The 27,194-nt window shown below is 37.4% G+C and overlaps 1 protein-coding gene across 4 annotated transcripts in view; it reads left to right on the top strand.

Annotated features, from left to right (window-relative positions):
* LOC117232864 (ras-related protein Rap1) overlaps nt 1-27,194 on the top strand; it is a 70,277-nt gene that overhangs the window by 25,643 nt on the left and 17,440 nt on the right. For 2 of the 4 annotated variants that reach the window (XM_033492572.1, XM_033492571.1), the window contains exon 2: nt 6,237-6,348. The exons of the other annotated variants lie outside the window; for them this stretch is intronic. The gene's annotated coding sequence lies outside the window, so the exon portion shown is untranslated. The remainder of the gene's footprint in view (nt 1-6,236; nt 6,349-27,194) is intronic. 4 annotated transcript variants of the gene reach the window in all.

The raw sequence follows: 27,194 nt of genomic DNA, 5'->3' as shown, positions 1-27,194 counted from the left end.
ATATACAGGGTGGTTGGTAACTGATGGCACAAGCGGAAAGGGGGTGATTCTAGGCGAAAAAAGAAATGGAAAATATAGAATAAAAATTTTTCGTTCGAGGCTTTGTTTTCGAGAAAATCGACTTTGAATTTTCGCTGGGTACGCGTGCACTTTATCGCGTCTTGTTATAACGGATCTCACTGTAGATCTTTGTCTCGATTGACGTTACTTCTTAATTTTAAAAATTTTTAAATTTTCAAATTTTCAAATTTTCAAATTTTCAAATTTTCAAATTTTCAAATTTTCAAATTTTCAAATATTTTCAAATTTTCAATTTTTCAAATTTTTAAATTTTTAAATTTTTAAATTTTCAAATTTCCAAATTTTCAAATTTTTAAATTTTTATTCTATATTTTCGACTTCTTTTTTCGCGTAGAATCACCCCCTTTCCGTTTGTACCACCAATTACCAACCACCCTGTATATATTTCAAATTACTTAAAGTAGAAGAATTAAATTAGTGATAAATTTAAATTCGATAAATAAATTGTTATATAGGACGGATAACATAAATAATTAAGATCGCCATATCTTTGCACGTATTTCCTTTTTCTTCTTTTTCTTTTTTGGCACCTCGTTTCCTCCGATAATCCACTGTACAGCGTGTAAATGGTCAGAGACAGAGGAGTCGCCGTGTCGTGGTTGTTAAAAGTCTTTCGAGCAGGCTACGAAACTTACCGCTTAAGCATCGTCAAAGAGCTTCATAATGCTTTAATGGATCACTGACAGCGTTCTTAATTGCCGACTGGACGAAAAAGTCAATAATAGTAACTCAACGTAAAAATGATGGACCACGAAAGGTCAGCTTGATCTATCCTGCTTTGTGTCGTATTTTTCAGTCAGAAAGAAAAAACTAAAGCTACGTTACAACACGTTAAAAACGACTGAAAGCAACTCTGAAACATTCGTAGAAGACACGTCCATCGAAGAAGCATAGCCATGAAATTTGCCAGCTTATTTTTATCGATTATTCCATTTTCATGGGAAATTTCGTCTCGAGATTCTCGATGTTCCGTCTACGGACCCGTAAAATTAGGCGTTGCTTTATTTTATCGAATATTTCACCTTTTCAACAGCTATCGTCAAAGGGAAGGTTAACACCATCATGGAGAAAATTTCACTGAAATTCCGTCTTATTTGAAAAATCAATAAAGCCAAACGAATGTAATGAACGCAAACGGAATCTTTATCGGCTGTAGAAATTTCCTGTTACCAGATCGTGTTCCGATATTAATCCATCTTCTACGATCACAGATATCAGCGTTACAATTGCTACAACAGAATTTGCTGAATTGCTAGGACAAACCGATCTACTCGAAAGGTCCGATCGGTTTGCAAGATGAAGGTTGAAATTCGCGACATTCCCGTCAGCTGGTTAATCGAATTTACAACTAGATTTAAAATAAAAAATCAATGTTAGAATGGGAACTTTAAGCTGTTCGAATTTCATCGACGGAATTTCATTTCACTTTGTCGATTTAGTAGTTTTAATCTCACCTTCGCACCATATCGAGCAATTCTTCCTCTTTGCCTCTGTGATGGAAAAACAAAGTAAAAACAGGTGAATTAAATCGACGTTTCGCGCTCGATTAATTCAACGTTCAAAGTTAATTCGTCGTTCGAACGTTCGCGCTTTACCCGTCACGTTGCACTTCAGTTTCTTCGAAGAAACGTAATATTACGCCGGTGTACGGCGAGTTGCAAAGCTTTTGGTAGCAACTGTGCCGTAGCTAATAACCGGAAATCGAGGAGAGAAACGCGTCGCGACAAAGAACGATGACGTGACGCGAGCGAAACCTATTAATCCTTCGAACTCGCACGATCGAAGGATAATTGCTCGCGAGTTGGAATCGAGACGAGCCAACAGGCAGAGCGTGCGCTGACGTGAAAATCCGCTGCTCCTTCTCTTTTTTGTTCTTCCTTTTTCAACCCCTTTGCGCGCTTACAGTGGCGAACAAAACGAGCTTTTAAAGTTGATACGCGCGATTGGATCGATCGTATCGAATATCGTTGTTTAATGGACCAGATTGGGACGAAGAATTTTTATTTACAGTCCAATGTTGACCTCTGTCAGGATCGAGTCGGAAGATCGAGTCGTTTGGTAGGTAGAGTGGAAAAGGTGGAGTAACGAGGATTGATAATTTAACAGTTTAGAAGATTATCAAGAATCACGGTGAATTTCTGCTGAGTTTTACGCCACTAGTGACAATGGAAACTCGAACGATCGGAAGAAAAACCTGCAGATTTCCCGTGAGACTTCTTAAACCTACCTGCTGTTCCTGTTCCAAGGTCACGCCTTTCACATCGTCTACATGTGTCTGACAATGTATTTTCTTCGATAACCTAGGCAATGATAGATAGATCGAGCGTAATTCTTGGCGTTTGAAGCAAAAATTATTGTTTTCGTCGTAGACCGACAATTTGGATCGACTCTATTGGGTTGGAAACTAAGTGATTGCGGATTTTGTCATTGGGTAGTATCGACGAAATCCGCAACTACTTAGTTGCCAACAAAGTAGCAACGAAAGATGACGATATATTGGTATTTCGATTAGCGTGAAATTATCATGCGCTTGGTATCTCTGCAACGACGTTTTTTATACCTAATAGTTTCTAGTTGTGAGCTAATTACCTCGTAGATTGCTTTATCTTCCGTGTAGAGATATCGCGTTTGAAGGAAATAACTGAATGCGTTGTTGAGTTCCGATAGAAGATAGAGGAAAACCAGCTATGGCAAAATCTTAACATGGCATATCTGAGCGTAAAAGGAATCTACAGCTTGTTCAGCAATGATTACACGCCAAGAGAATCAGCTTACTCCTGACATCGCGTCATGCTACGGAGAATATAACGTGTTCCTTAGATATACCGTAATTCTTGAGTAACGTTCAACCTGCCACAAATAGCTTCTATACCTACGTATTAGTTGTTTCCCAATTTTGCGTTTACAAAACGATCGCTCACAAAACAGTCGCTCATCGAAGTATGTTCGCGAAGTATGTTAGGGAACATTTTTTGTTATCAGGTCATTATCGCGTGCTATACGCAACTTTTTGAAATTTTGTCATCGGCGAAAATTTAGACGCGATCGTCGTTATCGCAATGGTAAGATTTGGAATCAACACGAAAATTTATATGGAAGTTGCAAAACATGTTTACTGTGAAAATATACGCTTCGAGCAAAATTAATACACAGCATGAATAGTGGGCTTAAACGTACAATTACAGCTAAAAATAGTCTCTCTAAATAAGCACGTTATCGCATATTATTGCCATTATATGGATTTTTTGAATTGAACTATATTTAACATGAACCAAAAGTCTCCTGTTTGTTCATGGACTTTGATCATCATAAAACTCTGTAGCGCTTGAGCGTTCAGAAAATATACATTTTTGTATATTGTGTTATTGCTACTGTGTGCTTCAATCTTTTAATTTGATCATATTTAACGCGAAATAAAGAACTTTTATATTAACTCATATAAGTAAATCATAATAAAATTTCATAGCGTCTGAGCTTTCCAAAAATGTATGCTGTTATACCATGTTGCATGTTATCATACGTTATTGCTACTATGTATTTGAATCTCTTAGTTAAACCATATTTAGCATTAAATGTAGATCTTCTACTTGCTCACATACGTAAGCATAATAAAATTCCATGAGATTCGAACGTTTGAAAAAATGTATGCTATCATACCGTGTTGCACATTATCATACATTATTGCTACTATGTGTTTGAATCTCTTGGTTAAACCATATTTAGCATTAAATGTAGATCTTCTACTTGCTCACATACGTAAGCATAATAAAATTCCATGAGATTCGAACGTTTGAAAAAATGCATGCTATCATACCGTGTTGCATGTTATCATATATCACTGGTATCGTGTCTGAATGTTTTAGCCGAGACATATTTAACGCGAAAGAAAAATCTTCCATCTACCCACGCAAATGTAGATCACAATGAAATTCCATAGCATTTGAAAATTTCTTATTATTTTTAATAATAAAATTTATTATTAATACCTACACGTATAAGACTAATCTTTATTCGCGAGATTTTATTCTACGATATTGTGTATCTCCCCGTTGATTTCATAAGAGAACCAGATGATAGTAATCGATACCTTTTTTTTTTGTCAGATTTCTTTTTTTCTTCAATGATATATCGAGAGAAGATATTTCTCTTGTCTGGAAGATGTCTCTTTCCACGCAGTGAAATTTAATTCGTCGATCTCGAAGCTGAATCAAGGTTCACTAGGTCGTGCACCGTTTTAAGATACAGCGGCTGTAATTCTTCGTGTTTTTTTCGTGTCGCTGCAATAAAGCGAGAAACGCTCGGATTTCCATGGATGCGATGCACCCGAGCTACTGAACCGTGGTAAATCCGGTTGGCGCATTTGGAATGTCCAATGGAAACACGGAATACGGTGGAAAAATTACTTTCGGTTCGAAGCACGCTCCTTAGGAAAATCTTTCCACGGAAAATGGCGACTGTAATCTACCTGACCATCCGATTCTCCGGTTATTTTCCTGTATTCTCTTCCTGTCGATATTTTACGATTTCATTGGTATTTCCGATTTCCTGCAAACTTGGATATATCGAATGGCGTTATTTGAATAAGCAAAATGCCAGAAAAAGGTATCGCAAACTATTATAAGTACTTTTGATTCTATTTTAAAACTACCTAAACCTAACCTCAACCTAGTACAAAGTATCATATTTCGCCATTTTTATTTCGCCACTCGTCCGTCAGAGGCGAAACCTAATCCTAATCCGAACAGCGTGTAAAATTCTTTAAACGTTGTTCGTCGTATGCCTCGTAATCTTTTTTTGTTGTACGGCCACTCTATCGATACAGGTTAATTTAAATTGCTCTTTTAACTGTTTACTTCTGTCGCTTAATTTGCTTAATTTGCACTTAATTTTTTATTTGTAGAAAATAAAAATATATAATTATACAGTTTGTTTTAGGTTAGTTTTAGTTTCGATATGGCGTTAAGAGTACGTAGAATTGTTTGCGACGCTCCACTTTTTAAACGATATTTTATCTTTTTAGATAACTATTTCCGATATATTCCAAGTTTAAAGAAAAAACCAGAGTGAAATTGTAAAATATTGTCCACGTTCTTCTTTTACAGAAATTTTAGACTTTAATAGATTCTATTCCTGTTTTATAGATCTTATTTTATAGATTTTTACGTAAATACCTTGTGTAAATATATATAAATAAATTTCAGCCGCTGTTTAGTGTCACTTGACTGACGCGAGTAAAAACGATCGTGTAATAATACGTGTTAGGCTATGTGCGTAACAGCGACAATTTGTTGTGCTCGCTTCTATCAATCAAAAGTTCAATTTATTCTTGTTCTAACGAGAAAACTGTTGTCGTGCAGCCGCGTCGTCAAACGCGCGCACGTTCGTATAAAGTAATACGAGCAAACGCCATTTTCGTAAGCGACAAATTGTCGCCGGTGTGCACGAAGCCTTATTGTCGACTTTAGTCCACGCTCGTACGCAAGAGATTAACGCTAGAACTATCACACAAAGGAATAATATAATGAATTTTATTTTTTTTTTTGTTATTTATTCAAAATTAAAACAATTTTGTATCGTGGCTACTTATTCCAATACCAGTCAAAATAACTGGTTCTTATCAAAGCGTAAAAGGTTTAGCGAACTCGAATTAATCAGTTTCCTCGTTTTGTGTAACTTTCCACACGTTTTTAGAATTTTTACCGCCTATCGTTCGATACGATGGTGTCGATTATCAGGAAAATTCCAGATCGATCACGATGCTGACACTAGAACTACCACGCCAGTCGAAACAACTGGTTTTACAACTTTTTATAAACGTGCCAACTCTCGTTCAGGGATCATATTCCCAGATCAGTTAATAATACCAAAAATATACTACGTGACATGAAATTCCTTTTGTAAGAAAGCTACGATGAAAAAAATATTACGTATTTTTTATAGATGAATAATTTTGGCTGATTTTATACCGGTCGATAGTTCTAGCGTTAAAATGCACTTCATTTGAAATATCCTTTGGCTTAGACATCTTTACAATCTTGGTGTCTTTCAACGTGACTATCCATTTTTCAGCTTTATCTCGCTTTTCAGAGCATTTAACAAGGAAAGGGTTCTTAAACGCCAGATTTCCTCATGTGCTTCTATTGTTCTCGTTTCAGAGAAGTGGCGTTGCGTGAATTAGCAAGAAGGGGGTGCAAGGTTGAGCGGCGGTACTCGACTCGAATATTCTTGTAGTGGCTCATCGATTGCGTTTCCCTGGATTTTCTGACGGTGAGTCCTCCAGCGATTTTTTTCCACCCACTTGTCCCACCCCAAAATTAGCAACGTGTATTCCACTCTTGCTCTGTCGTATACAAACATAATCTTTACATAAGATCTTGACTAAATATGAAATATTAGTATATTATATTGTACATATACAGTGTGGTGAATAATTTTATAATTATTCAACCCTGTTTTTAGATCTTTCACGATACTAAAGTAAATGTTGAGAAAATCGTTTCGTATAATTTTATATTATAATCTATAAAAAGAAGGAAACCGAAGATACGATAAACACAAATTTCTTTCTCTCAAAGTCTGGACAAAATTAAATTACTTTTTAAATTATGCACCTCGTTGTTTGTGAAAAACTATAAATCCAGTGTTAATATCGTTACGTCTTTATCCAATATTCAGTGAAATTTGTCTCCATTTCTAATTACCTCTATCAATCTGTTGGCCACGCTATCCACTGAACTTGTTTAAAGTTTCGTTTCGAATATCCGCTCACGTGGATTTTATTCTTTCTCCAAGTTCGACGATATGTTTTACAGGTGGCCTGATCGTAAACTTTCCTTGTTAGAATTCACCCACAGTTCGGCATCCGATACAGGCCACGGTAATAATTCTATTCCGAAATCTTTACTGTGGCAATTGTCTCGTTGAAGAATCGTCCCTTCACCTCAATTCCAGTTATTAAACGTAATATCTCCTAATGTTCTATAGCATTTGTAAAAAGAAAAAAAGAAAAAAAGGTTTCGCTTAGAACATCCAGGCATGATCAATGGTACGTGGGAAATATCGAGGAAATAACGCGGAAAGTATGTTCGAAACTATAATTATTCGTAATGCTGTGTATCGTACAAATTTTTTGAACGAACATTAATTGGTTAGTTATTAGGAAACTCGTAATACAGCAGAACTTGGTTCATGTGAAACCGACGGGAGACAAGTTAGTTCGTATAATAGGAGTCCATCTATTTCTCCCTATGACCTATTTCCACCTGTGATTTTTTGCTGGGTTAATAGGAGTTCGTATTCGTACGAGACATAAGAGGATTCCACGAAACATTTCCTCCCAAATAACGTTTAATAACATTGCAAACTTTTAGCAACTGCGAATTGTGTCATACGACGCGTGGTCAGCTTTTTGTGATAAACGTTCGTACGCATCTGCGACTGTTTTTACAGGGTTGATGTGGTAAAAAGTGTAAAAAAGTCGTGAAACGATTAGTTTGCAACAGAGTACGAAACTCGTGTTAAATCAAAGCAAACAATAGAAGAAGCAATTCAACCAGTTAGCTGTTTTTGACGAGTAGACTCGTCAGTGTGATCGACGGATATACTCGTCAGTATGATCGACGGATATACTCGTCAGTATGATCGACGGATATACTCGTCAGTATGATCGACGAGTATACTCGTCATGAAGAAATGGCAACATTCTGCGTTACGACGAGTATACTCGTCGCGCGTAAAAAGTAATCGCAATTTGCCGTTTAAATTGCAATTTAGTAATGGCAGTAAATTGCAGTAATAAAATTGAAAAACAAAAGAGTCACTCGGTTACGACTTAATTCCATATTATAACAGTCACACATACTCTGTGTTTGACGAGTATACTCGTCGTCGCTTACTTTTTGCCACGCATCTTAGGTACGCGCAACAACCAACTGGTTAAAACATAGAGGCGCGTTCGATGACGAAGTTCTATTCAATAAACGCACGAAGGAGAAGGTAACGCGTTAAGGGAAATGGGAAAAATACTTTTCCCAAAGATCAACATTTTGGTCATCGTCACTTTCCATATTATTATTATTGTACGAGCACGTATTACAAGCTTTCCGATTAGCGGCGAAGAGGTCACTTTCGTCGTTCGAAGTATCGTTTACGTCCGATCTGACCGGTTTGTATCAGTCGCGTCGACGTACGTTCTTTCCTTTGATAATTCTGCGTAACAAGCCATACGAGTTTCTAAATCCCTTTGAAATCGCGTTAAACGTTCGAGATTGGTATCGTTTACGGTGGAACGATGAAACGCGTGAAAAAAGAAAAACAAGCGGGACGTGTAAGAGTTAATAACATAATCAATAACATAAGAGTTAAAAAGAACGTGTAGAAGTGAATAAACCGTTTAAAATAAAAAAGCCGTGTTAAAGTGAATGGCGTAGAGGAAGAAAGGTGCCGTGTAAAAAGAGTCCCACAGGTGTACGTAATATGGTGGATTGACGCTGAGCGGCAGTTCAGGTGATAGAAGCTCGGCTAATGTTCAGGTAATCAGCCGCCGCTAAAATTTCGTTCGTGTAAACCGACTTCCATTATGTATTTTCGAACGTATCGAATGTTAGATAGGGTGAACGAATAATACGTCAAACGGGGTTCTAGATAGATGGAGCAGATAGATGTTCGGAATTAATGGGACGCTATCGTGTTTCTAGGAATAGATAATATTTGAAATTACATAGTTAGCACTTCGACGAATTCTGTACTTTGATATACCAGCCGTAAGATTTCGAATAATGTATTTATGTTTCGTACGATATATACATTGATCTCGGAAGACGATAGTAGCGAATATTAACCTAACCTAACCTTACCAGGCTTCGAACTTTCATTCGAAATTGTATTGTACGTTCGTTGTCGCTTCTTTCGCTCGTCCAACTTTACGTAAATAATTGAGAAACTGATTAATAGGGTAATAGAAGAATTTACGTAAAGTTAGACGAACGAAAGAAATAAGAACGAAGATACAATTTTAAATTAAATTTTAAAACCGGTCATTTGACCGGGTCTGGTAAGGTTAGTGTTAACTAAATGATTAACCATACTTATATTACTAACTATAGCCAATAATTTGGTTAACTGTATTTATTAATTCAATTATACTATTAACTAAATATTACGATCATACCTTCGATATTATACATATTTCTTTGTATCATATTTCGAAGCATCAAACTTGTCACAAATGCAGAAAAATCCGCAGTCCACTGGTCGCCAAGTAAAGCCAACCCCGAGCCAACTAAATCACCCTCTTACTACTCACGCTTTACGATCCCATTTCGAGCAACCATAATCTGTCCATAAAATCCACTGTGCGTCAATATTTGCGAGGAGGCTGGCGGGTGGCCGGCACAATGAACTCGCTGTAAACCGTCGTTGGCCGAGTATTTATGTTAATTAGAAGCGAGGTCGTCCTTAAAGCAGGGTGAAACACGAGCCTCGAGACGCTCGAAGATGCAATTGGTTGCACTGTAGCGCACTTCTCTGCAAAATAGAATTAATTCCAGTGTCTTTCTCTCTCTCTCTCTCTCTCTCTCTCGCTCATTCTACGATTCTCTTCAATCTAGCACGCGTGAAGTATTCTCGAAGCGCTAACGAAGCGGAATTAATGGCAGAACTATCGGTTTTCGCAACTTTCGCGTATCCTTTTACCTAGGGGCAGGAGCTAGTAAACCCTTGCAGCCAAGGTAGTAGCTACGAGTCGATGCCTCGTCCTTCTGATAAGATTAATCGAGTTGCGTCGGTTACACGAGTTTCCACCGCACTTTTTACGTGTTCTGGGGATGTTGCACGCGGTGGAGAATCGGCAGGGTGGATTTTTTGTCGATCGAAGACAGCGGAAGGAACGTGTATACGTCGTACGTCTAGTTAATTTTTGCCTGTTGGATATAAAAAGGAGATTGTTGCTTTACATAAATTTCTCATTCCTCTTCTCGTTCGATCTCGATGTACGCTGGAGGAGGAAGAAATATAGAGATATCTATTAAATGACAGATTTTAAATTATAAATTATTGTTCTTAAATAGGAAATTGTTTAGGTATCTTCGTCGTCCCATAAGTTCGTTCCGTCTCTGTAGCGCGCTACTTGCAGCAAAATTTGAAACGTATCTTGTTAAATGTTAAGGAGGTACGTAATCTCTCGTTCGCAACCTCTTGCCACCATTTTCCACAAAGACGTTACGCCGTCGCTGTGAAACTCGACACGTGAAAAACTATCAAGAACCCAGACGTTTGCACGGCGTGAGTCGGTTTTTCTAGCGGACGTCGATCGCATCCAAAAGACCGGTGCAACGCCAGCGAACGTCGAAGCTGTTCCGGGAACTGACGGAGCACGGTAACAGTCGGCGAAATTTGCTCTAAACTCGATACGTTACTTCGTGGAAGTATGGCTTTTCCTCCGTGGGAGAGAGAGCCAGAGTTCCACAAAATCGCGACCATTTAAAGAGACGTTAGGAAGACGACGTTTCAACAGCGACGAACAAGTGGAACAACTCGCGTGCAATTAGCTTCCGACCTGACCCTCCGCTTTCACCGAAGCTGCGGCGTAAACATTGTGGCAACCCGATGGCGAGGCAACAACAACCGAATTCTACCTTTCTGAAACGTCTTATCGAAATACAAAGTTACGAACCAAAGAAGTTCTACGTCATTTGATCCTCGTACTACGTGTAACGCTACGTGTAATATACGTCTCCTTGTTGATACGGTAGAACCTCGTTTGTACAAAAAATTCAGACCCAACCTCACACATACGAACTCCTAAGCGAGCCTCTATTACCTAACACGAGGATCACCGATGTATCTTGTTCTTACGTATATATATATTGCATTTCACGAAGTCCTGCGTGTGGCTGAGGAGAAGCACCAACGAGCACACTCTGTGGCGTAAACAAAGCGTGAACCGCGAGTTTTTTTCTCACCTCATATCTGCAGCGTTTATATATTTGTATTCGCATATATATATACACACACATACACACAAATTTATCGCACGACATATTGTTGAGTAAACCGATACGTGCCGTTTCCATAGTTACCATCACGAAACCAAAGATCGTGTAATCGTGAAAACGAATTAGACAAACTCGGTCATCCGAACGGCAGTCTCTCGTATCCGAACTTATAATATAACGGGTGGGGATAGCCGGTGAGCCTCTCTTATCCGAACTTTCGGATAAACGAGTTTCTACCTGTTGTAGTTGGCTGTTCTCGCGTCAGTCTCACAGTATTTCAGTCGAGTTTTTCTCTTTTCGTTCTGTTCTCTCTGGTCCTCGGAGCAAAATGCTGTGTCAATTTCGCGTTTGTGTTTGCAAAACTTGCCAGTTGGCATTTTCTTCGTATCTTCGGTTTTTATCGTTATCAGTTTCGTCCATTCCATCATTTCTCGATGTGGTCGACCTTATTAACGCGAATAACCGTAGCTCGGCGTTCTGGAAATGCGAAGAGCAAGCGGATAAGACGAACAGAATGGAATACGTGCGTTGTTTCTCTATACTTTTGTATGTAAGAAGGTTTTCATTTTCATGGCCTCTCTTTGCCTACCCGATGCGAACACGTGCACGCGTACGTCGGATGTATCGGAGGATTCTCGCGTTTCATAACGCGCTTTTCAATGCCGTGGAAATTCACCGAGCAAGACGAACGATAAACGAGAAATCGCTGCTCGAGAAAATCCTTCCTCGTACGGTACTTAGCCCGTGACCTTTTCTAAGATAAATCCGTTTCTGTATACGATTCTACCGTATATCGTCGTTTTATTCAAACTGCGTTCTTCGATATTCCCTATTCACAGATTCGAATAATTTCTTTCACAGTAATTTCCCTGTAAATGGTATTTGAACGAAAATTTTGTCCCACCAGAAGATTCTCTTATCACAACGTTATACGGTATCAACGTGTCGTATCGATTAATTCAAAAAATTCATCTCCAATTCTGAGAAGGTTAAAAATTAAGATCTGTGTAATTTAAATATTCTTTTCTTCTTGAAATAATCTCCGAATAAATAAACTTCGTCCCATAGCGATATTTATTGTTGCTTTACAAAGTTTCTCGGATATTCGTCGGAAATTTAGGGTACTCGAATCAATTTGTTCGTTTTCTTTTTACCATTCTCCATTCGTACGTGTCTCTGGATTTACTTATATAAATCTTATACTTTGGTCGATTTAAATCGATGTGTTTCGCGACCATTCGGTCCATAGGTCAATCGTGCTCGTTCAATTTTACAAATATAAAAATCGACGTGCTTGGAAATTTCGAAATAGAGAGAAAATGACTTTATGTATATGTATACACTATATTTGAAAATGGCTTGTAAAAGGAAATGTAAGAAATAATTCATCTCCGCAACTAATATGTTTTTGAATATGCAAATATTTCGCGATAAAATCGTTGGTACAGGGACGATGAAAAATTGGCATGGACAGGGCAGAGGAAAATCCGGCGAGATCACATAATTCTCGAAGTAATTTCTATTACGCGACGGAAATTGAATTACTATTCGCATTACAGGCGGTTCGACTTATTCGCTTAGCCCCGGCCACCTGACATTTTCTTCTTTCTCGCCTTCTTTTTCTTCTACATTTTTATCCTCTCGTGTCGCGGAAATAAATTGCACTTACTAAGTGCTGCAGGAAGTAATTTTTCCGCTAATATATCGTACAGTTATCGTGATATATTCGCCAGATAAGTTACAACCGTGATAAGAGGAGGTTTAGAGGGGGCGAAAATGTGGAAACGAAATGTTCTTGATTCATAATGAATAAGGATAGGATGTCAGAAATCTCGAATGAAAAATGTTGACTTTATTATCGGGGAATTTTATAATTTGCTTAATGATCGGTTAAACGTAGATTAAGGCATTCTTGATTCACGACGAAGCGCCGGATATAATGGGAGAAATCTCGAATAAAAAAATATTTATTCCACGATTGGGGAGTTTTACAATTTGTTTTAACGATGGGTCAAACTGATTAAGAGATTCTTAATTCATAGCAAATTGCGTACGTGAGATAAGAAGGTTATAATGTGGGAAATTTTGGGTAAAAAAACGCAGTCAATTATTTCTGATAGAATTGAAACGAGATTTTGATAATTTGTTCGACGATGAGTTACGACGTACGCAAGATAAGAAGACTATGAAATAGGAAATTTTGGGTAAAAAAACGCAGTCAATTATTTCTGATAGAATTGAAACGAGATTTTGATAATTCGTTCGACGATGAGTTAGAACGTACGTAAAATAAGAAGACTATGAAATAGGAAATTTTGGGTAAAAAAACGCAGTCAATTATTTCTGATAGAATTGAAACGAGATTTTGATAATTCGTTCGACGATGAGTTAGAACGTACGTAAAATAAGAAGACTATGAAATAGGAAATTTTGGGTAAAAAAACGCAGTCAATTATTTCTGATAGAATTGAAACGAGATTTTGATAATTCGTTCGACGATGAGTTAGGACGTACGCAAGATAAGAAGACTATGAAATAGGAAATTTTGGGTAAAAAAACGCAGTCAATTATTTCTGATAGAATTGAAACGAGATTTTGATAATTCGTTCGACGATGAGTTAGAACGTACGTAAAATAAGAAGACTATGAAATAGGAAATTTTGGGTAAAAAAACGCAGTCAATTATTTCTGATAGAATTGAAACGAGATTTTGATAATTCGTTCGACGATGAGTTAGAACGTACGTAGAATAAGAAGACTATAACGTGGGAAATTTTGGGTAAAAAACGTGCGAAATGTGCGTACGTGTAAGATATCTTGAAAGAGAAATCAGTCATTGCATAATTTCATAATTTGTTTAACGACTTATTAAACAGATCGAGGAATCATGTAGTTCTTGAAGAGTAAACTTCCAGTTTATCAGTTTTTCTTCTTCTTAAAGTCGCAGACAGAAGGTATCGGAACTTTGGCAATTGAAACGTTGATTCAATTATCGAAGAGTTCGATAATTTGCTAATAGTCAATGAAACAAATTAAGAAGTTGCCCGATTTTTCTCCCGATTCTCGGACTTTGAAGTTTGTAAGTTTCTTCGTAAAGTACTTACGATCGTTTAGTACCTTTTTCTTCTTCTTTTCGAATTAGTATGAGTTACTTAGTAGATTTCTTTAGTCTTCAGAAATCTGAAGAAATTACATAGTTGAACCTCCGGTTCCAAGAAACAATTCGATTTCTGTTTTCGTTCTCAGCTTTAAAGTTCTTGATAATCTTTCATTTGCTTGCTTTTCTTTTCTTTTTCTTTTTTTTTCTTACAAGATCATTATGCGTTTTTTTTAACAAAAATTCATCGTAGAAAATCCGAACAGATCTTGCGACAAAAAATTTCTTTGTTTGTTTATAAACATAATATTATATAACATGCACGAATACTTTCTATCTACTTCTCAAAAACTCGTCAAAAATTAAAAAAAAACCCTCGTCCCTCGAGTTTCAAAAAAATCGTCAACTTTCCTCCTTTTTTCCATGTATTTTACTAGGAAATTGTTTTATCGATTAATTGTTCGTCAACAGGCCTCGAATCCATGATATTAATAAAAAAAAAAAGAAAAAATGGAGAAGAATTAGATAATATCGATTTGACCCAGTGTAATCGGAGGTTTATATTAGAATAGGGGTTTGAGGTACCGTTCAAGGTCTCGTTTTCATGAAACTTTAGTGACACAGTTCGATGGTTCGGTGTGGTCTTTATGAGCTCTAATTTCGGATGCAGTGCGATTCGATGCCCATTGTGATTTTTCTCAGCCACTTTGGTAAGTTTATACGACCAAACTTTTTCCTTTCCTGTTAAAATCCAATGACGGAGAACTTTTGACTTAAAAGCAAGCGGAAAATTTAGCATATTATTAGAACGTTTGATTTTACGTACCTGAACGTACATTGATCTTGGATATTTAAATTTATCACATCGTAGAGACATACGAATCGTTCAAATCGAATCAACTATTCGCAACACTATAATATTTAATATCAATATTCTGATCGGTTCATTTTTTTTTTTTTCATTTTTTTTCATATGCTTCTCATTTCGTAGAAACGCAGCTGTTTCGGTTAGTTTCTTGAATTTTCGACTTTGTACGCTTGATATACTTGTATACGTGTGTATGGTTGCGCGCGTGTGTAGGTATCGCATTTCTCCGTATGAATCGCGAGTGTTCGATCCTCGAAAGCTACAGTCAAAATATGCTTTCATCTCCGGTTTCCAATTCATCAGGTTAAAAAACCAAACATCACCGGGGAAAAAACACACGAGAGCGAAAGAGGACAAAATCAGGTTGACAAACCAATAACGAGTATCAGCAGGCCATATATAAAATGAAAAATATAGAGAACCATCGAAAAAGAAAAAAAAAAGATTTTTGCTATTTCTTATAGCAAAATATGTCGTGGCTTCTTTATTAATTAAAATACTTTAGAAAACTTGTGCATAGTTCTACACGTATGTGTACTTTATAGCAAAATACCAACTGAAATAGTCTGAAGCTGGAGTCAGACCTTCATTCTAAATTCGAAAAGCGTTTCTGGCCAAGAAGTGACTTTGATTTTCATTTTTTACTCCCTTTTTCTCTTCAACTAAATATAAAATAATAAATAGTATAGGTAGAGTGAGACGAAGTTGCGAAGAAAACCTACGAATAATATCACAAAAACGAGCGTCTAATGATTTCTTCACAGGCAGAATCTTTTCTCCAGATACTCAAATTTAACCGCCATTGGAAACCCTGTAACGTACGTACACGTGAAAAGTCACATTCTTCCATAGGATACTGTATAGCGTACACCGTATGGCGGACGAAATAGAACTTCTTTGTCCGAGATTTAGGAAACAGGCGGTAAGAATGAAAGACTCCATGGAGAATTCCAAGAAACACCATCGTCTTACGTATGATACACATATACCACGTAGAATAACTATCATCGATAATACATATGTAATAACGTAAATGCTTGGTGTAAATCAGACGATCGATTCTGGAAAATCGAGTTTATTTCGGGAATAAATTAAATGATATACAATAACAATTAATAACAAGTCTACTACAAATTTGACCTCGGCCCAAATTTGTCCCAAAATCAATTCTCGATTTTCCAAAGTCCTAAATCACCGTTCCTCTCTCGTGATCTAACCTATTCGGTAAAATGGCTGCTGGTAAAACAAAGCAAAAATAAAAATATCGTTTGGCGGGTAGTTTGAATTCTATAGAATTCACCACATATATTACAAATCGCTAGATTCGATTAGTTATCTAAATTAAGTAATACCTACTTATTTATAATACTTACATATAAATTATACTTATCTATAATAAGTATTAACTTATTATAAATAATCAGCCATGTCACCGCGCCACGCCAGAAAAATTACTGAAAATTCTCAACGCGAGAATTGATTGTAATTTTAATAAATAAATAAAAAAAAATATATTACAAATAACAAATAACGGTTACCGTTAATGTAAAAATGCGGCGAACCATTGCGAATCCGCGAGACTCTGAGTTTTCACGAGGCCGCGCACATCTCTCCCCCTGGCCGCGCTTCCCCTCTCTCCCCCCTATCCAGAAGCAGAGTTTCGCGCACCAGCGATAACGCCGCAGAAATCATTTGTAGATGGAAAAATGGACGGCGAGAGGCGGCTCTTCACTTTGCGCACTTGCCTTACGGACGCCCGAGCCCAGTCCCTGTGACACAGTTTCGCACAATAGAGCAGTCCGCCGCTTTCACCCCCCGCGATCCACGCCCACCCTCTCGTTCTTTCTCGGCTTCTTAGAGGCCCACGCGGCCCCGGCGTTCATTTTTAATCGTCCTTGCCTCTGCAGCCTAGCGATTTTCGCCGATATTAAACATTGCCACAAGAGAGAAACAACGGGACAATGGAGGGGCAGCGGCAGGAATCGAGACGTCTAATTGGATAACGACGACGTCCCACAAAAGGGATGGATGGGGTAGGTAGGTGGGTGAGGATGACTTCGGGGTTGTTTCGAAGGCCGAGCTTCTCGTCCGTGGATCAGGGACGATGAGGAGGAGTTTTAAAGAGAAGTTTGGTCAACGGTGGATGAAACGGATACCGGCGATTTTTGAACAGTTTTATTACGGCAGCAAGTTTTCGAGGCAGTGAACAAAGAGTTTTTTTTTCTACTGTGGAAGAAGAAGTTGACGGTTTGTTTGGGTGTTCGGTTACGGTGGATGCCGTAGCCGTTTCGCTTCTGTGTACGTAGGAATACGAACGTACGAATTACGCGGATGGTTTTTTGTTGCCGAGTGTCGGTCATCTTTCTCGGAAACAGCGGAGTCGATTACATCGATAAACGAAGTGGCTGTTGGGGTGATTAAAGAAAGAACTTCTCCTCTTTCTTTTTTCCTCTTTTTTTTGTGTAAGAACGATTTTTTGGAGCATTTTGTCGTGCTGGATGATGTAGCTGTTTCACGAAGTACCATGAATTACGGATGGATGGTTTTATTAGAGGGACGTTGTTCGATGTTTGTTTCTCAGGGAGAGGCGGAGTTGATGACATTAGTAAATCGAACTTACTGTCGTAGTAAGTTGTCGGGGTAGTCAAGAAAGAATTTCTCTCCTTTTACTTTCTTCTTTTCTTTTTTTTTCTTTATGGAAAGAGGAGTTGGCAATTCCTTCGAGTATTTTATTCTAGTGGACGATTGTACTAGAGAGTATTGAGTTAGATGTACGAAGATTTTGAGACAGTTTTAGTTTTATAATAAGGAGAGTAGCGGTGATTTTTAGCTAGTCATTCAAAGAATTCCTTTCTTTTTTTATGAAAAAAAATGTTGACGATTTCTCTAGGTATTTTATTATGGCGGATAGCATACTTGTTTCGCTGGTACACGTGGTAAATTACGGTGGATAATTTTGCTACGAGATGCTGAGTTAGGTACAAAGATACGTCGAGATGCCTTTTATCACAGTACAGTGTTCTTTTGACGTAGCAAAGAAAATATCTTTTTCTCCTCGTGGAAATAGAAATTGACAACTCTGTTTCGACCACTCGCGGAGAGACGCGATCGCGAGGATGCACGCCAACGGGAGTCGTAAATTCCCGTCACGATTAGATAATCGACGCCACGAAATGATCGATCCCCTATTTCGATTAGGATAATAGAGGTGGTTAATTGAATATGACACTGATGTAACGAGTTGTAAATGACAGTTTATTCCAACAACTTTGCGAAGAACATAGTTACGCTGGTACGTATGCATAAGATAAGTGAGTGACTGATCTTCGGATGTAAACCCGGTCGAAGGATGTTGAACGTTTGAAGGATGAAGGATCAGTGATGTTCGGTGACGATGCTGTAGCGGAGGAAAGCTAAGGATGGGTGTGTCTAGCGCACGAGACCATCGGATTTGTTGGTGACGATTTTGGCTAGGAGAGTGAGGGAAATAGGATTCGTTGTTAATTGGTTAAACGAAGGTTGGTGAACTAGAAAGGGTCTTAGCTGCCCTCGATAGAAAGTTGCTATTGGGAAGCATCGTACGTGGGAAAACCCAACTTTCCCTTGTCCAGCCGTGGTAGACAATAGTCCTTAGAAAGTGATTTAGAAAAAAATATTTGTTCGGTCTGAAGGACCTTAGCAAGCAAATTATTGGGATTTATGACGGGTCCTTAAGGCTATTGAGGGTACGCCGTAAGGATCAGCGGACATCTGGTGTCCGTCTGGCCCGCGGTGTATGACCTGGTCCAGGTAGAGTGTTGCCCGACGCAACAAACTCCTTTGGCTATTTTATTATGGTGCACGATTTTATTAGGAAACGTCCAGTTAAACGTATCGAGATTATGATTTCCAATTGTTTATAAAAATTTATTTTTTTAAAACATGATTCTTTTGCTTGTTTTATTATGCTGAATGGTATACTTGTTTTGGTAATACGATACCATGCTATAATTATTTTTTTGTTTTTTTTTATTTATTTATTTACATTTTACAATTTGTCCAGTAGGACATTTGGTAAAATATTATAACTTAGTGATATAGTATTATAACATGTGGATGGCTACCCCCAGTGGGATACTATCTTCGAATTTGATTGATAATTTTATTAACTGATGTTGACAGACGTACAAAGAAATTGCGATGGTTTTATTTAGCAGAAAAAAAAGTGCAGTCGATGTTAAGGTAATTCCCTTTCTTTGAATAATTTTTACAAGCATTACATTACATTTTTATCTTCTAGATACACGCACGTCAAGTATAGTCGCTTGGAACGATATAACAACGACCTTGAGCAATTCCATTAGAAAACCACTTTATATAGACTTCTCCTTTTTTTTATTCTCATTCAACAATACCCAACAACTACGGATAATTTCCTCTTTCGCAATCCTCTACACGCATCCCCCGTAACGTTACACAAGCATTTATCCTGCTTTAAACATGACGTTTAATTTACCCAGCAATTTATAATACACTGTTAAGCTGATTTCTATTTCGATGGATTTTTTCAGCCGCGTTTCCCAATACTTGATTCGCCGACCAGTCAATTAACGTTTCAACTATAATTTCGCTGCAGAATCCGTTGCATTCTATTTTTCGTGTTCGTGCACGTTGCCCGTGTCGTTTCCATTAGCCATTCCCTGACTAAAAGTCCAGGAAGAAAAAAGTCCGATGATGTTATGTCAGGTCAGGTCAGGTCAGGTCGCTGTTCTATTACACGTTTAACTGTTAAAAAAAAAGAGAGAGAGAGAGAGAGAGGGATTGCATATTGCTCGATAGAAGAAAAGGAGGGGGAGAGTACATTGAAAGCTGCGATCGCAGAGTAAAGAAAAAATGGGAAAACTCGGGCTTGCAATGTTGATTAAGACGTCGTTAGGAATATTTTCTGTGCCCTTTTTAATTATCGACGTATCGATCTTTCGTAAATTACGTATTTTTGTCTTGTATCGCAGACAAATTTTTCGAGATTAGTATTTTCGATTGGAATTAACATTGTCCGCAATTCCTTTGTTTTTTAATATGATTCGTACTTTGTAAGAAAGTGTTGTGCTCTGCTTTATGAGAACAAGAAAACGTCAGAGTGTTACTAATAACAAGATAATTAATAAAATTCTTCGTGGATTACAATGGAATAGAAAAGAATTGAAAACTGGCAATGTTTTTGATCAAGAAATTAATCCGAATTCTCCTTAACGAAATTTTCTTGAAGCTTTTCGTAAGAAAGTTTTCCTCTGATTTACGAAAATAAGCAACAACGGTAGTTTTATCGATAAAACGAAGATTCTTTGTGGTCACGGGTTACGATAGAAGGAAAAAAGAATTTTCTTCGCAGAGTAATGTTTCTAATTCGAAATTTAATCCGAATTCTTTCTCCTAAGAAAGTTTCGCTTTGCTTCGATAATAAATGGCCGAGCAATGGGACGTTAACGTCTCGTGTTTACAAATTAAAAAGAAGAAACGGAATTGGTCGAGGCGAAAGAAACACGGAGTTTCTACGATTTCACAAAGAGACGGATGTCGCGGAGAAGGGACGTCGAGCAAAAAATAGCGACGAAAGTGTCGAGCGAACGATAAAATTAGCCAAACTTCGGTTCCCTTCGAAAGCACAGCCGCGCAGTTTAACGTTGGCTCCTCTGAACTTCGCATCGTCAATTATTCGAAATAATTACGAATATCTGGAACGATATTTCAATCGTACGAGACCGATATTCGCTCGTGAAAGATAAAATGTACGATTGATTAAAATCCCTTGATGATTGAACGAGAATTTTGTTTTTCCACAGCTGGAAATCGAAAAAGACGAGTTACAGTAATTCCCTTTCATCGTTGTAAATACGAACAACAGTAATTCCCTTTCGTCGTTGTAAATACGAATGTAACGATACATTTGTTAAGTATTATCTATTGATTACATTTGTTGATTAATAACCCCGATGTATCAATGACATATTTTTAAAACGAATTAAATGTCTCTTGCAAATATTACGAATCAATTATGAATATTGTACAGTGGCGGATAGAGGGAAATTAATAAAATAAAAAGCATCGAAGGCACAGCGTAATTTTGCAAAGGGCAACGAATAAAACATACCACAGAATAGACGACTATGATGTAGCTTTTACTTCGAAAGTTACTAAAGTTACAGGTGTATCGATTTGAGGCTACTCGACAGTGTAACTCGACAATAATCATAAACTGTAAACAAATTAAAATATCTATATAATAGGTTAGAGCCTCGTTTAATATAGGCCAGTTCAAGAAGGTCTAAAAATATAAGCGATTCTAAGATTAACGAAGCGTCAAATTCTCCGTGCCGAAGAAAGGAAAAGGAAGAAGAAAAAAAAAATATAAGAAAGCAGCTAAGGAACAGGCGAAATAGAATTTGTTCATAAATCGTAAATAAAATTTCACGTGTGATTTTTATCGTGGGATTTTTTGAAATTCCCGCCAAAGTACGATAGATCGAAACATCGCTTAAAGTTCCAAGAAAAATCTGAAAATGCGAAAGGTTTCGAATTGAACGAAGCGTCAGATGTTCCGTGCAAGATAAAAAAAAAAGTAGCCCAAAAAAAGAAACAAAGCGAAGCAAAATTTGTTCATAAATCATAAATTTCCACCGTAGAATTTTTGACGCGTGTGTCAGAGTATAATAGATTAGAGCCGCGTTCAAAATAAGCCGATCTAAAAAAAAAAAAAAAAAAAAACTAAACATCGTCCGCGTTAAAGAAAGAGGAAAACAGCTAAAAACAGAGGTGAAAACTCGTAAATAAAATTTCACGCGTGATTTTCATCGGCAAACTTTCGACGCGCGTGCCGGTGTCGCGCGATATTTTCCATCGCGCTTCAGCGTCGAAAAACAATAGTTGGCCGCGCAATTAGCGTTGCGTCGCTTTTCCTTCGCGTTATTCTCGAAACCAATTAACGGTCCGTTGATTCGACAACCGCGTATTATGAGCTCGAAAAGGCCGATGAAGCGGCCCCGATACTTTCGACCACGCGAGAATTGCTGGCCAACTCCCACCCCATAGACCGACCATTATCGCAGCAAAAAGTGGAATACTTAGAATGAAAGACGTATTAGGTTACCCCAAAAGTTTGGAATATTTCTTTTACAAACAATGCGTCTCTTCTCGGAATGCGTCTTCTTAGAAAGCTGAAACCTAATCCGTCGAACTTTGCGATCCTTATCTCAATAGGACAAAATGGATCATACGTAATTCAATGGAATAATATTTTTTTTTACTGTCACAAAAGCAATCAAGAATGAGTTTTTTCATCATAATGGGTGGAATAATATAGAAGAAAAATTGTTGCTCATCCATCGCATTTCCTTGTAAAACGAAAGATACTTTTGGGACAACCTGGCGATTGAAAAAATATCGGCCCAACAATATTTCAGCGAGGGAACGCTCGATTATACCGACACGATGTTATTACTGGCGGAAAACAGTGGTTGTCGAGGAATTCAGTTAATTGAATCGATTTCCTAATTTGCACGGGGCACACGAGGTCCCACGATGCGACCGTTCGTCGCGAGTTCAAGAATGAAATTTAATTTTAATATTTGGAATTTTGGCGAGCTGTCGAGGCTTGGACAGTGTATGTATCGCCAGTCGATGTGTGGAAATTGATAATAACGTTTAATTCAGCGGAGGAGATGTTCGAGGGAAATACGAGCGCAGTTGATTTTGCAGCTCGATAATAGAACGTGGAGTTTTGATTTGCCATTTAGTTGGAACATTCGAAGGTCGAGGGGAAAATACCTATTTATCGGGAGTTAAAATTGGAATTTAATAATAAAATTTATTTATGCGTTTCTACGTAAACTGATATGGAAATTTTCCGAGCTCGAACAAAATATCGTAAGTGGCGGTGGTTAGGGTCTTTCTCTAGCGAAGAAGCGAATTTATTTTCAACTCGTAGTCCGGCCAGAGTTTTAGGGCACGAGCGAAATGTTGAAAGTCAAAGTGGCAGTTTAATAACAAGCAACATGTAAATTTAATTTGTAATTTATAATTTATAATATCAAGGATATTTGAGATTCAAAGGGAACGTCACGAGTCAATATTCGTGCTCCGTAACAATATTTAATTCGAATTTTTTATTTAACGAACATTTGGCATTCGAGTAAAACACGTAGTTAACATCAGTGATTAATAATAAAGTCTGGTTTTAATGTACGTAATGTGACGAAAGTTTGAAATTCGCGTATAATATCAGAAGTGAGTGTACATTTGGAAATAAAATCTAATTACAATTTGCAATTTGGTGAGCATCACTCAACCAAGGTATATATTGCAAACTGAAGTGGAGATTCAGTAGGAAAATTGAATTTTACTTTGTAATTTAACAACGATATTTATGAACATATTTATATCAGCCAGTGTATCGTGAACGTCATTAATGAAGTTGAAATAATAAAATTGAATTTTCTTGGCTCGAATGTGGCTTCCATGTTGAGATTTACCACTGCAACGTGGTTATAATTCGAGTGGCCATCGTAGTATTTATAGTATCGAAGCTTCGAAATTGTAAGGTAGCAGAAATTGGTGTTGTGATTCGCTATTGTAATTTAACGTTGTAACATGATATTGTACACTGGTGTATGGTTTCAACGTAGATCAATGTTGTGAGTCAGTGGTGTAATTTGATATTAAGTGACGAGGTTCGAGTTAGGTTAGTCAGAACCTAGTGTTGTAAACTTGACATTGAAATGCTCTTTCGAATTTCGCTCTATTGGGACCTGATGTTGCAATCTCTAGTTTAATTGTAACATAGACTCAACTCAATTGACACATGTTCTTATTAAAAGTCTAACGATGAACTATCCTCGTTAACAGTTATTGCTCAACTTCGCCTCATTGTGTCGTAATCCACACTTCTAACTTAACATTGTGAGCCAAGATCGCGACTCACGTTACAACTCTGTTTCTACGTTGAGCACTCGATTAACTCGATGTTAGGTCTCAACGAGTTAACTCAAGAATCCTCAAGGACCAGTGGCAGAACTTCACGTTGCAACTGGGTGTAATTAAATAAAAAATAAAACAGTGTAACCAACGTTGAAATTTTCTTTTTATTTCTTTGAATTTTCATGTCTCATCTTGGCACTGCAATTTTGGTTTTGAAGTTTCAAAATGTTTTTATTGTATTTATAACCTCAATATGTAATGCAAAGATGTACAAGCGGATTACATCTTTTTATATATGCGTGATTTAACCAACTTATAAACTCGATATTAACAAACATTGTCATTAAAAATTTAGTAATAAAATTCTCGCCTTATTGCTTATTACCAGACTACAAAATCATGTTGTTACGAATATAATGGAAAGAGTGGAGTGTGCGAAACAAAATTATTTTGTGTAACAGATAATGGTAGGAGTATCACATTTAGGACATTTCGTGCAATTTACTCCGCTAACTTAACATTGTGACCCGAGATTGTGACTCAAATTACGACCTTGCCACGATGTTGAACAACAACGACTTAACTGAACGTTACATGTTGACGCGTTGACTCAAGAATCCTCGTATCTTTCTTTTTTCGCCTGACCTTTTTATCTGACTTTCCACACCTTGTTATCGCACGACAACACCACTTTCTCCACTCAATTAGCGTCCATGGGGCATCGTTTCGACCTAACTCACGCGACATCCTGATCACGTTAACTCGTGAAAATTAAACGCCTCTGCGGCGCGATCGATCTTTCAATTTTCACTCGGGGAAAATACCTCGGTTTTCCATTGAACATAGTATGACTCTCCACTCAACCAGAGTTCCATGATATAGCGAGGTCTCGCAAATTGAAAAATCAAGTAACAGGGCATCTATTGACGCAATTGACATCCCGTCTGCAGTATTCCACCTTTTTTAACTCTCAACTGCGGCGGCATTGTCGTGTAATAGATGACCCGAACGGTGTCGGATAAATTCCAACTATTTAGCTTACGTAATTGTATTATTTAACTTTACGTTGTATCGAATTTTTTATTTGACTTTCATTTTAGAATATTTCAAAGTATAGTATCTTTCATAATACTTCGCAATTAAAATAATCTTCCACTACGAGATGCTAGTTTTTTTTTTTAATTATTGGCTTGGCAACTAAGTGATTGCCAATTTTGTCAGTATCATCTAATGACAAAATCCGCAATTACTTAGTTGCCAAGCCAATATATTCTGGAAAATAGAAATTCACGTGAAAATTCGCGATTTATTTTGTTACAGACACAATGCTTGTGTGTGTGTGTGTGTATCATATAATCAATTAGCTGTAGAAAATTACCAATTATCGCGGATATCGAAATTTCCTTTCCTTTTTCGTTCGCCGGAAACGGATGCTCGATCGAACGTTTCTAGAACGTCCAGTCGACAGCGTCATTTTCGTCACTCGACTCTGATGAACCTTGATCAACCTTCATCGCTTTTAATTGAACGCATCAGTGTCAAGATGTGTCCACTGGAGACAATTGCGGCCTTTAAATGCGCTCACACGCGACGTATAGTTCTCTTCTATTTATAAAAATGAGGGAAAAGAGGAAAGAAGAGAATTTCACGTGTCACGTCACGTGCGAAATTTATCACCAACGATAACGTCGTTGTAAATTCGTGTTTTGCACGTTTTATTGGCAACGTTGGCAACTAAGTGATTACGGATTTTCTCATTAGGCGATATTGACAATATCCGCAACCACTTAGTTGCCAACCCAATGCAAGTTCCTGCGCATAGTTCACGCTAACTACGTACAACCTAAGCGCAGATTTGTCCGATTCGACTTAAATATTATACTTCCGATTGTTATATCGTACTTGTCATATTTTACACGTTTTTCTATTAGGTGCAATTCTCGCGGTTTTGCGTCTGTAAATTTAATTTTCAAACACATACAAATCCATAAAATCTGATCATAATGGAGCTGTGTATTTTTATACGTTTGCGATAAAGTTAAAGGCAGACAAATCAACGGATTGCGTGTAGTAATCCGAAAATACAATAAAATATTCGAAATAACAGCGACAAATGGCAATGTTCACGATACAATGTACAATATTTACAATGATACAATATACAGGGTGGTTGGTAACTGGTGGTACAAGCGGAAAGGGGGTGATTCTACGCGAAAAAAGAAGTGGAAAATGTAGAATAAAAATTTTTCGTTCGAGGCTTTGTTTTCGAGAAAATCGACTTTGAATCTTCGGTCGGTACGCGTGTACTTTATCGCGTCTCGTTGTAACGGACCTCACTGTAGATCGTTGTCTCGATTGACGTTATTTTTTTAATTTTTTACATTTTTATTCTATATTTTCGACTTATTTTTTCGCGTAGAATCACCCCCTTTTCCGCTTGTACCACCAGTTACCAGCCACCCTGTATATACGATAGTAGTAATACGATATACGAGATACAACAATAACAGTAATATTCATGGCAACGTAAAATATTCATCTGTTCGCAGATGAAATTTTTTACCTAGGTTTCTCATTAATTTCATTCCGTTGGTAAAACTATGAAATTGCTTGGAAATCCTCGATCTAATAACCAGTTACGAGATATAATTCGTAGCAACAAATACAACTCGGTGACAATAAGTCCGACAATGATACAAAAACGAAATATTTTACGTTTAAAAAGCTACAAATTCTATAAATGTCGTATATTTTGTTATAAATTTCATCGAGAATGATTGTCGTTGGATCGAAACGAAATATTGAAAAATATATCGAGTTGGATGAATTTATCACGTGCGGTTGTATATGAATTGTGGTGTATCGTTGTTGAAGACGATGATGGCAAGGGGATGGTATTGTATAAATTGATTATCTGCCATCTTTTAATTAACTTTTCTCTTCAGGCTGCGCGTTAAATTTTAATAGGCCGGGTATTAGTTTAATTAATTCCTTTGTTTCCCGTTTATCGAGCAAATTTTCTGCAACCCTTTCATTAGCCAGGTTTGTTTATCGCAAGGCAGCAGCTTCTCGATGCGATTTTATGAATTTTCCTATCTGCAGCTTCCATCGAGGCGAATCAAAGTGGACATGTAATTAATTACTAATTTGCAACGTTATTAACGATCATCTTGTTAACGAGAGATATTGCATCATACGTTAT

Source organism: Bombus vosnesenskii, unplaced genomic scaffold, assembly GCF_011952255.1.
Source record: "Bombus vosnesenskii isolate JDL3184/JDL3185 unplaced genomic scaffold, Bvos_JDL3184-5_v1.1 scf7180000013293, whole genome shotgun sequence".
Classification (NCBI taxonomy): domain Eukaryota; kingdom Metazoa; phylum Arthropoda; class Insecta; order Hymenoptera; family Apidae; genus Bombus; species Bombus vosnesenskii.
This window is presented reverse-complemented; position numbering and strand designations above follow the sequence as displayed.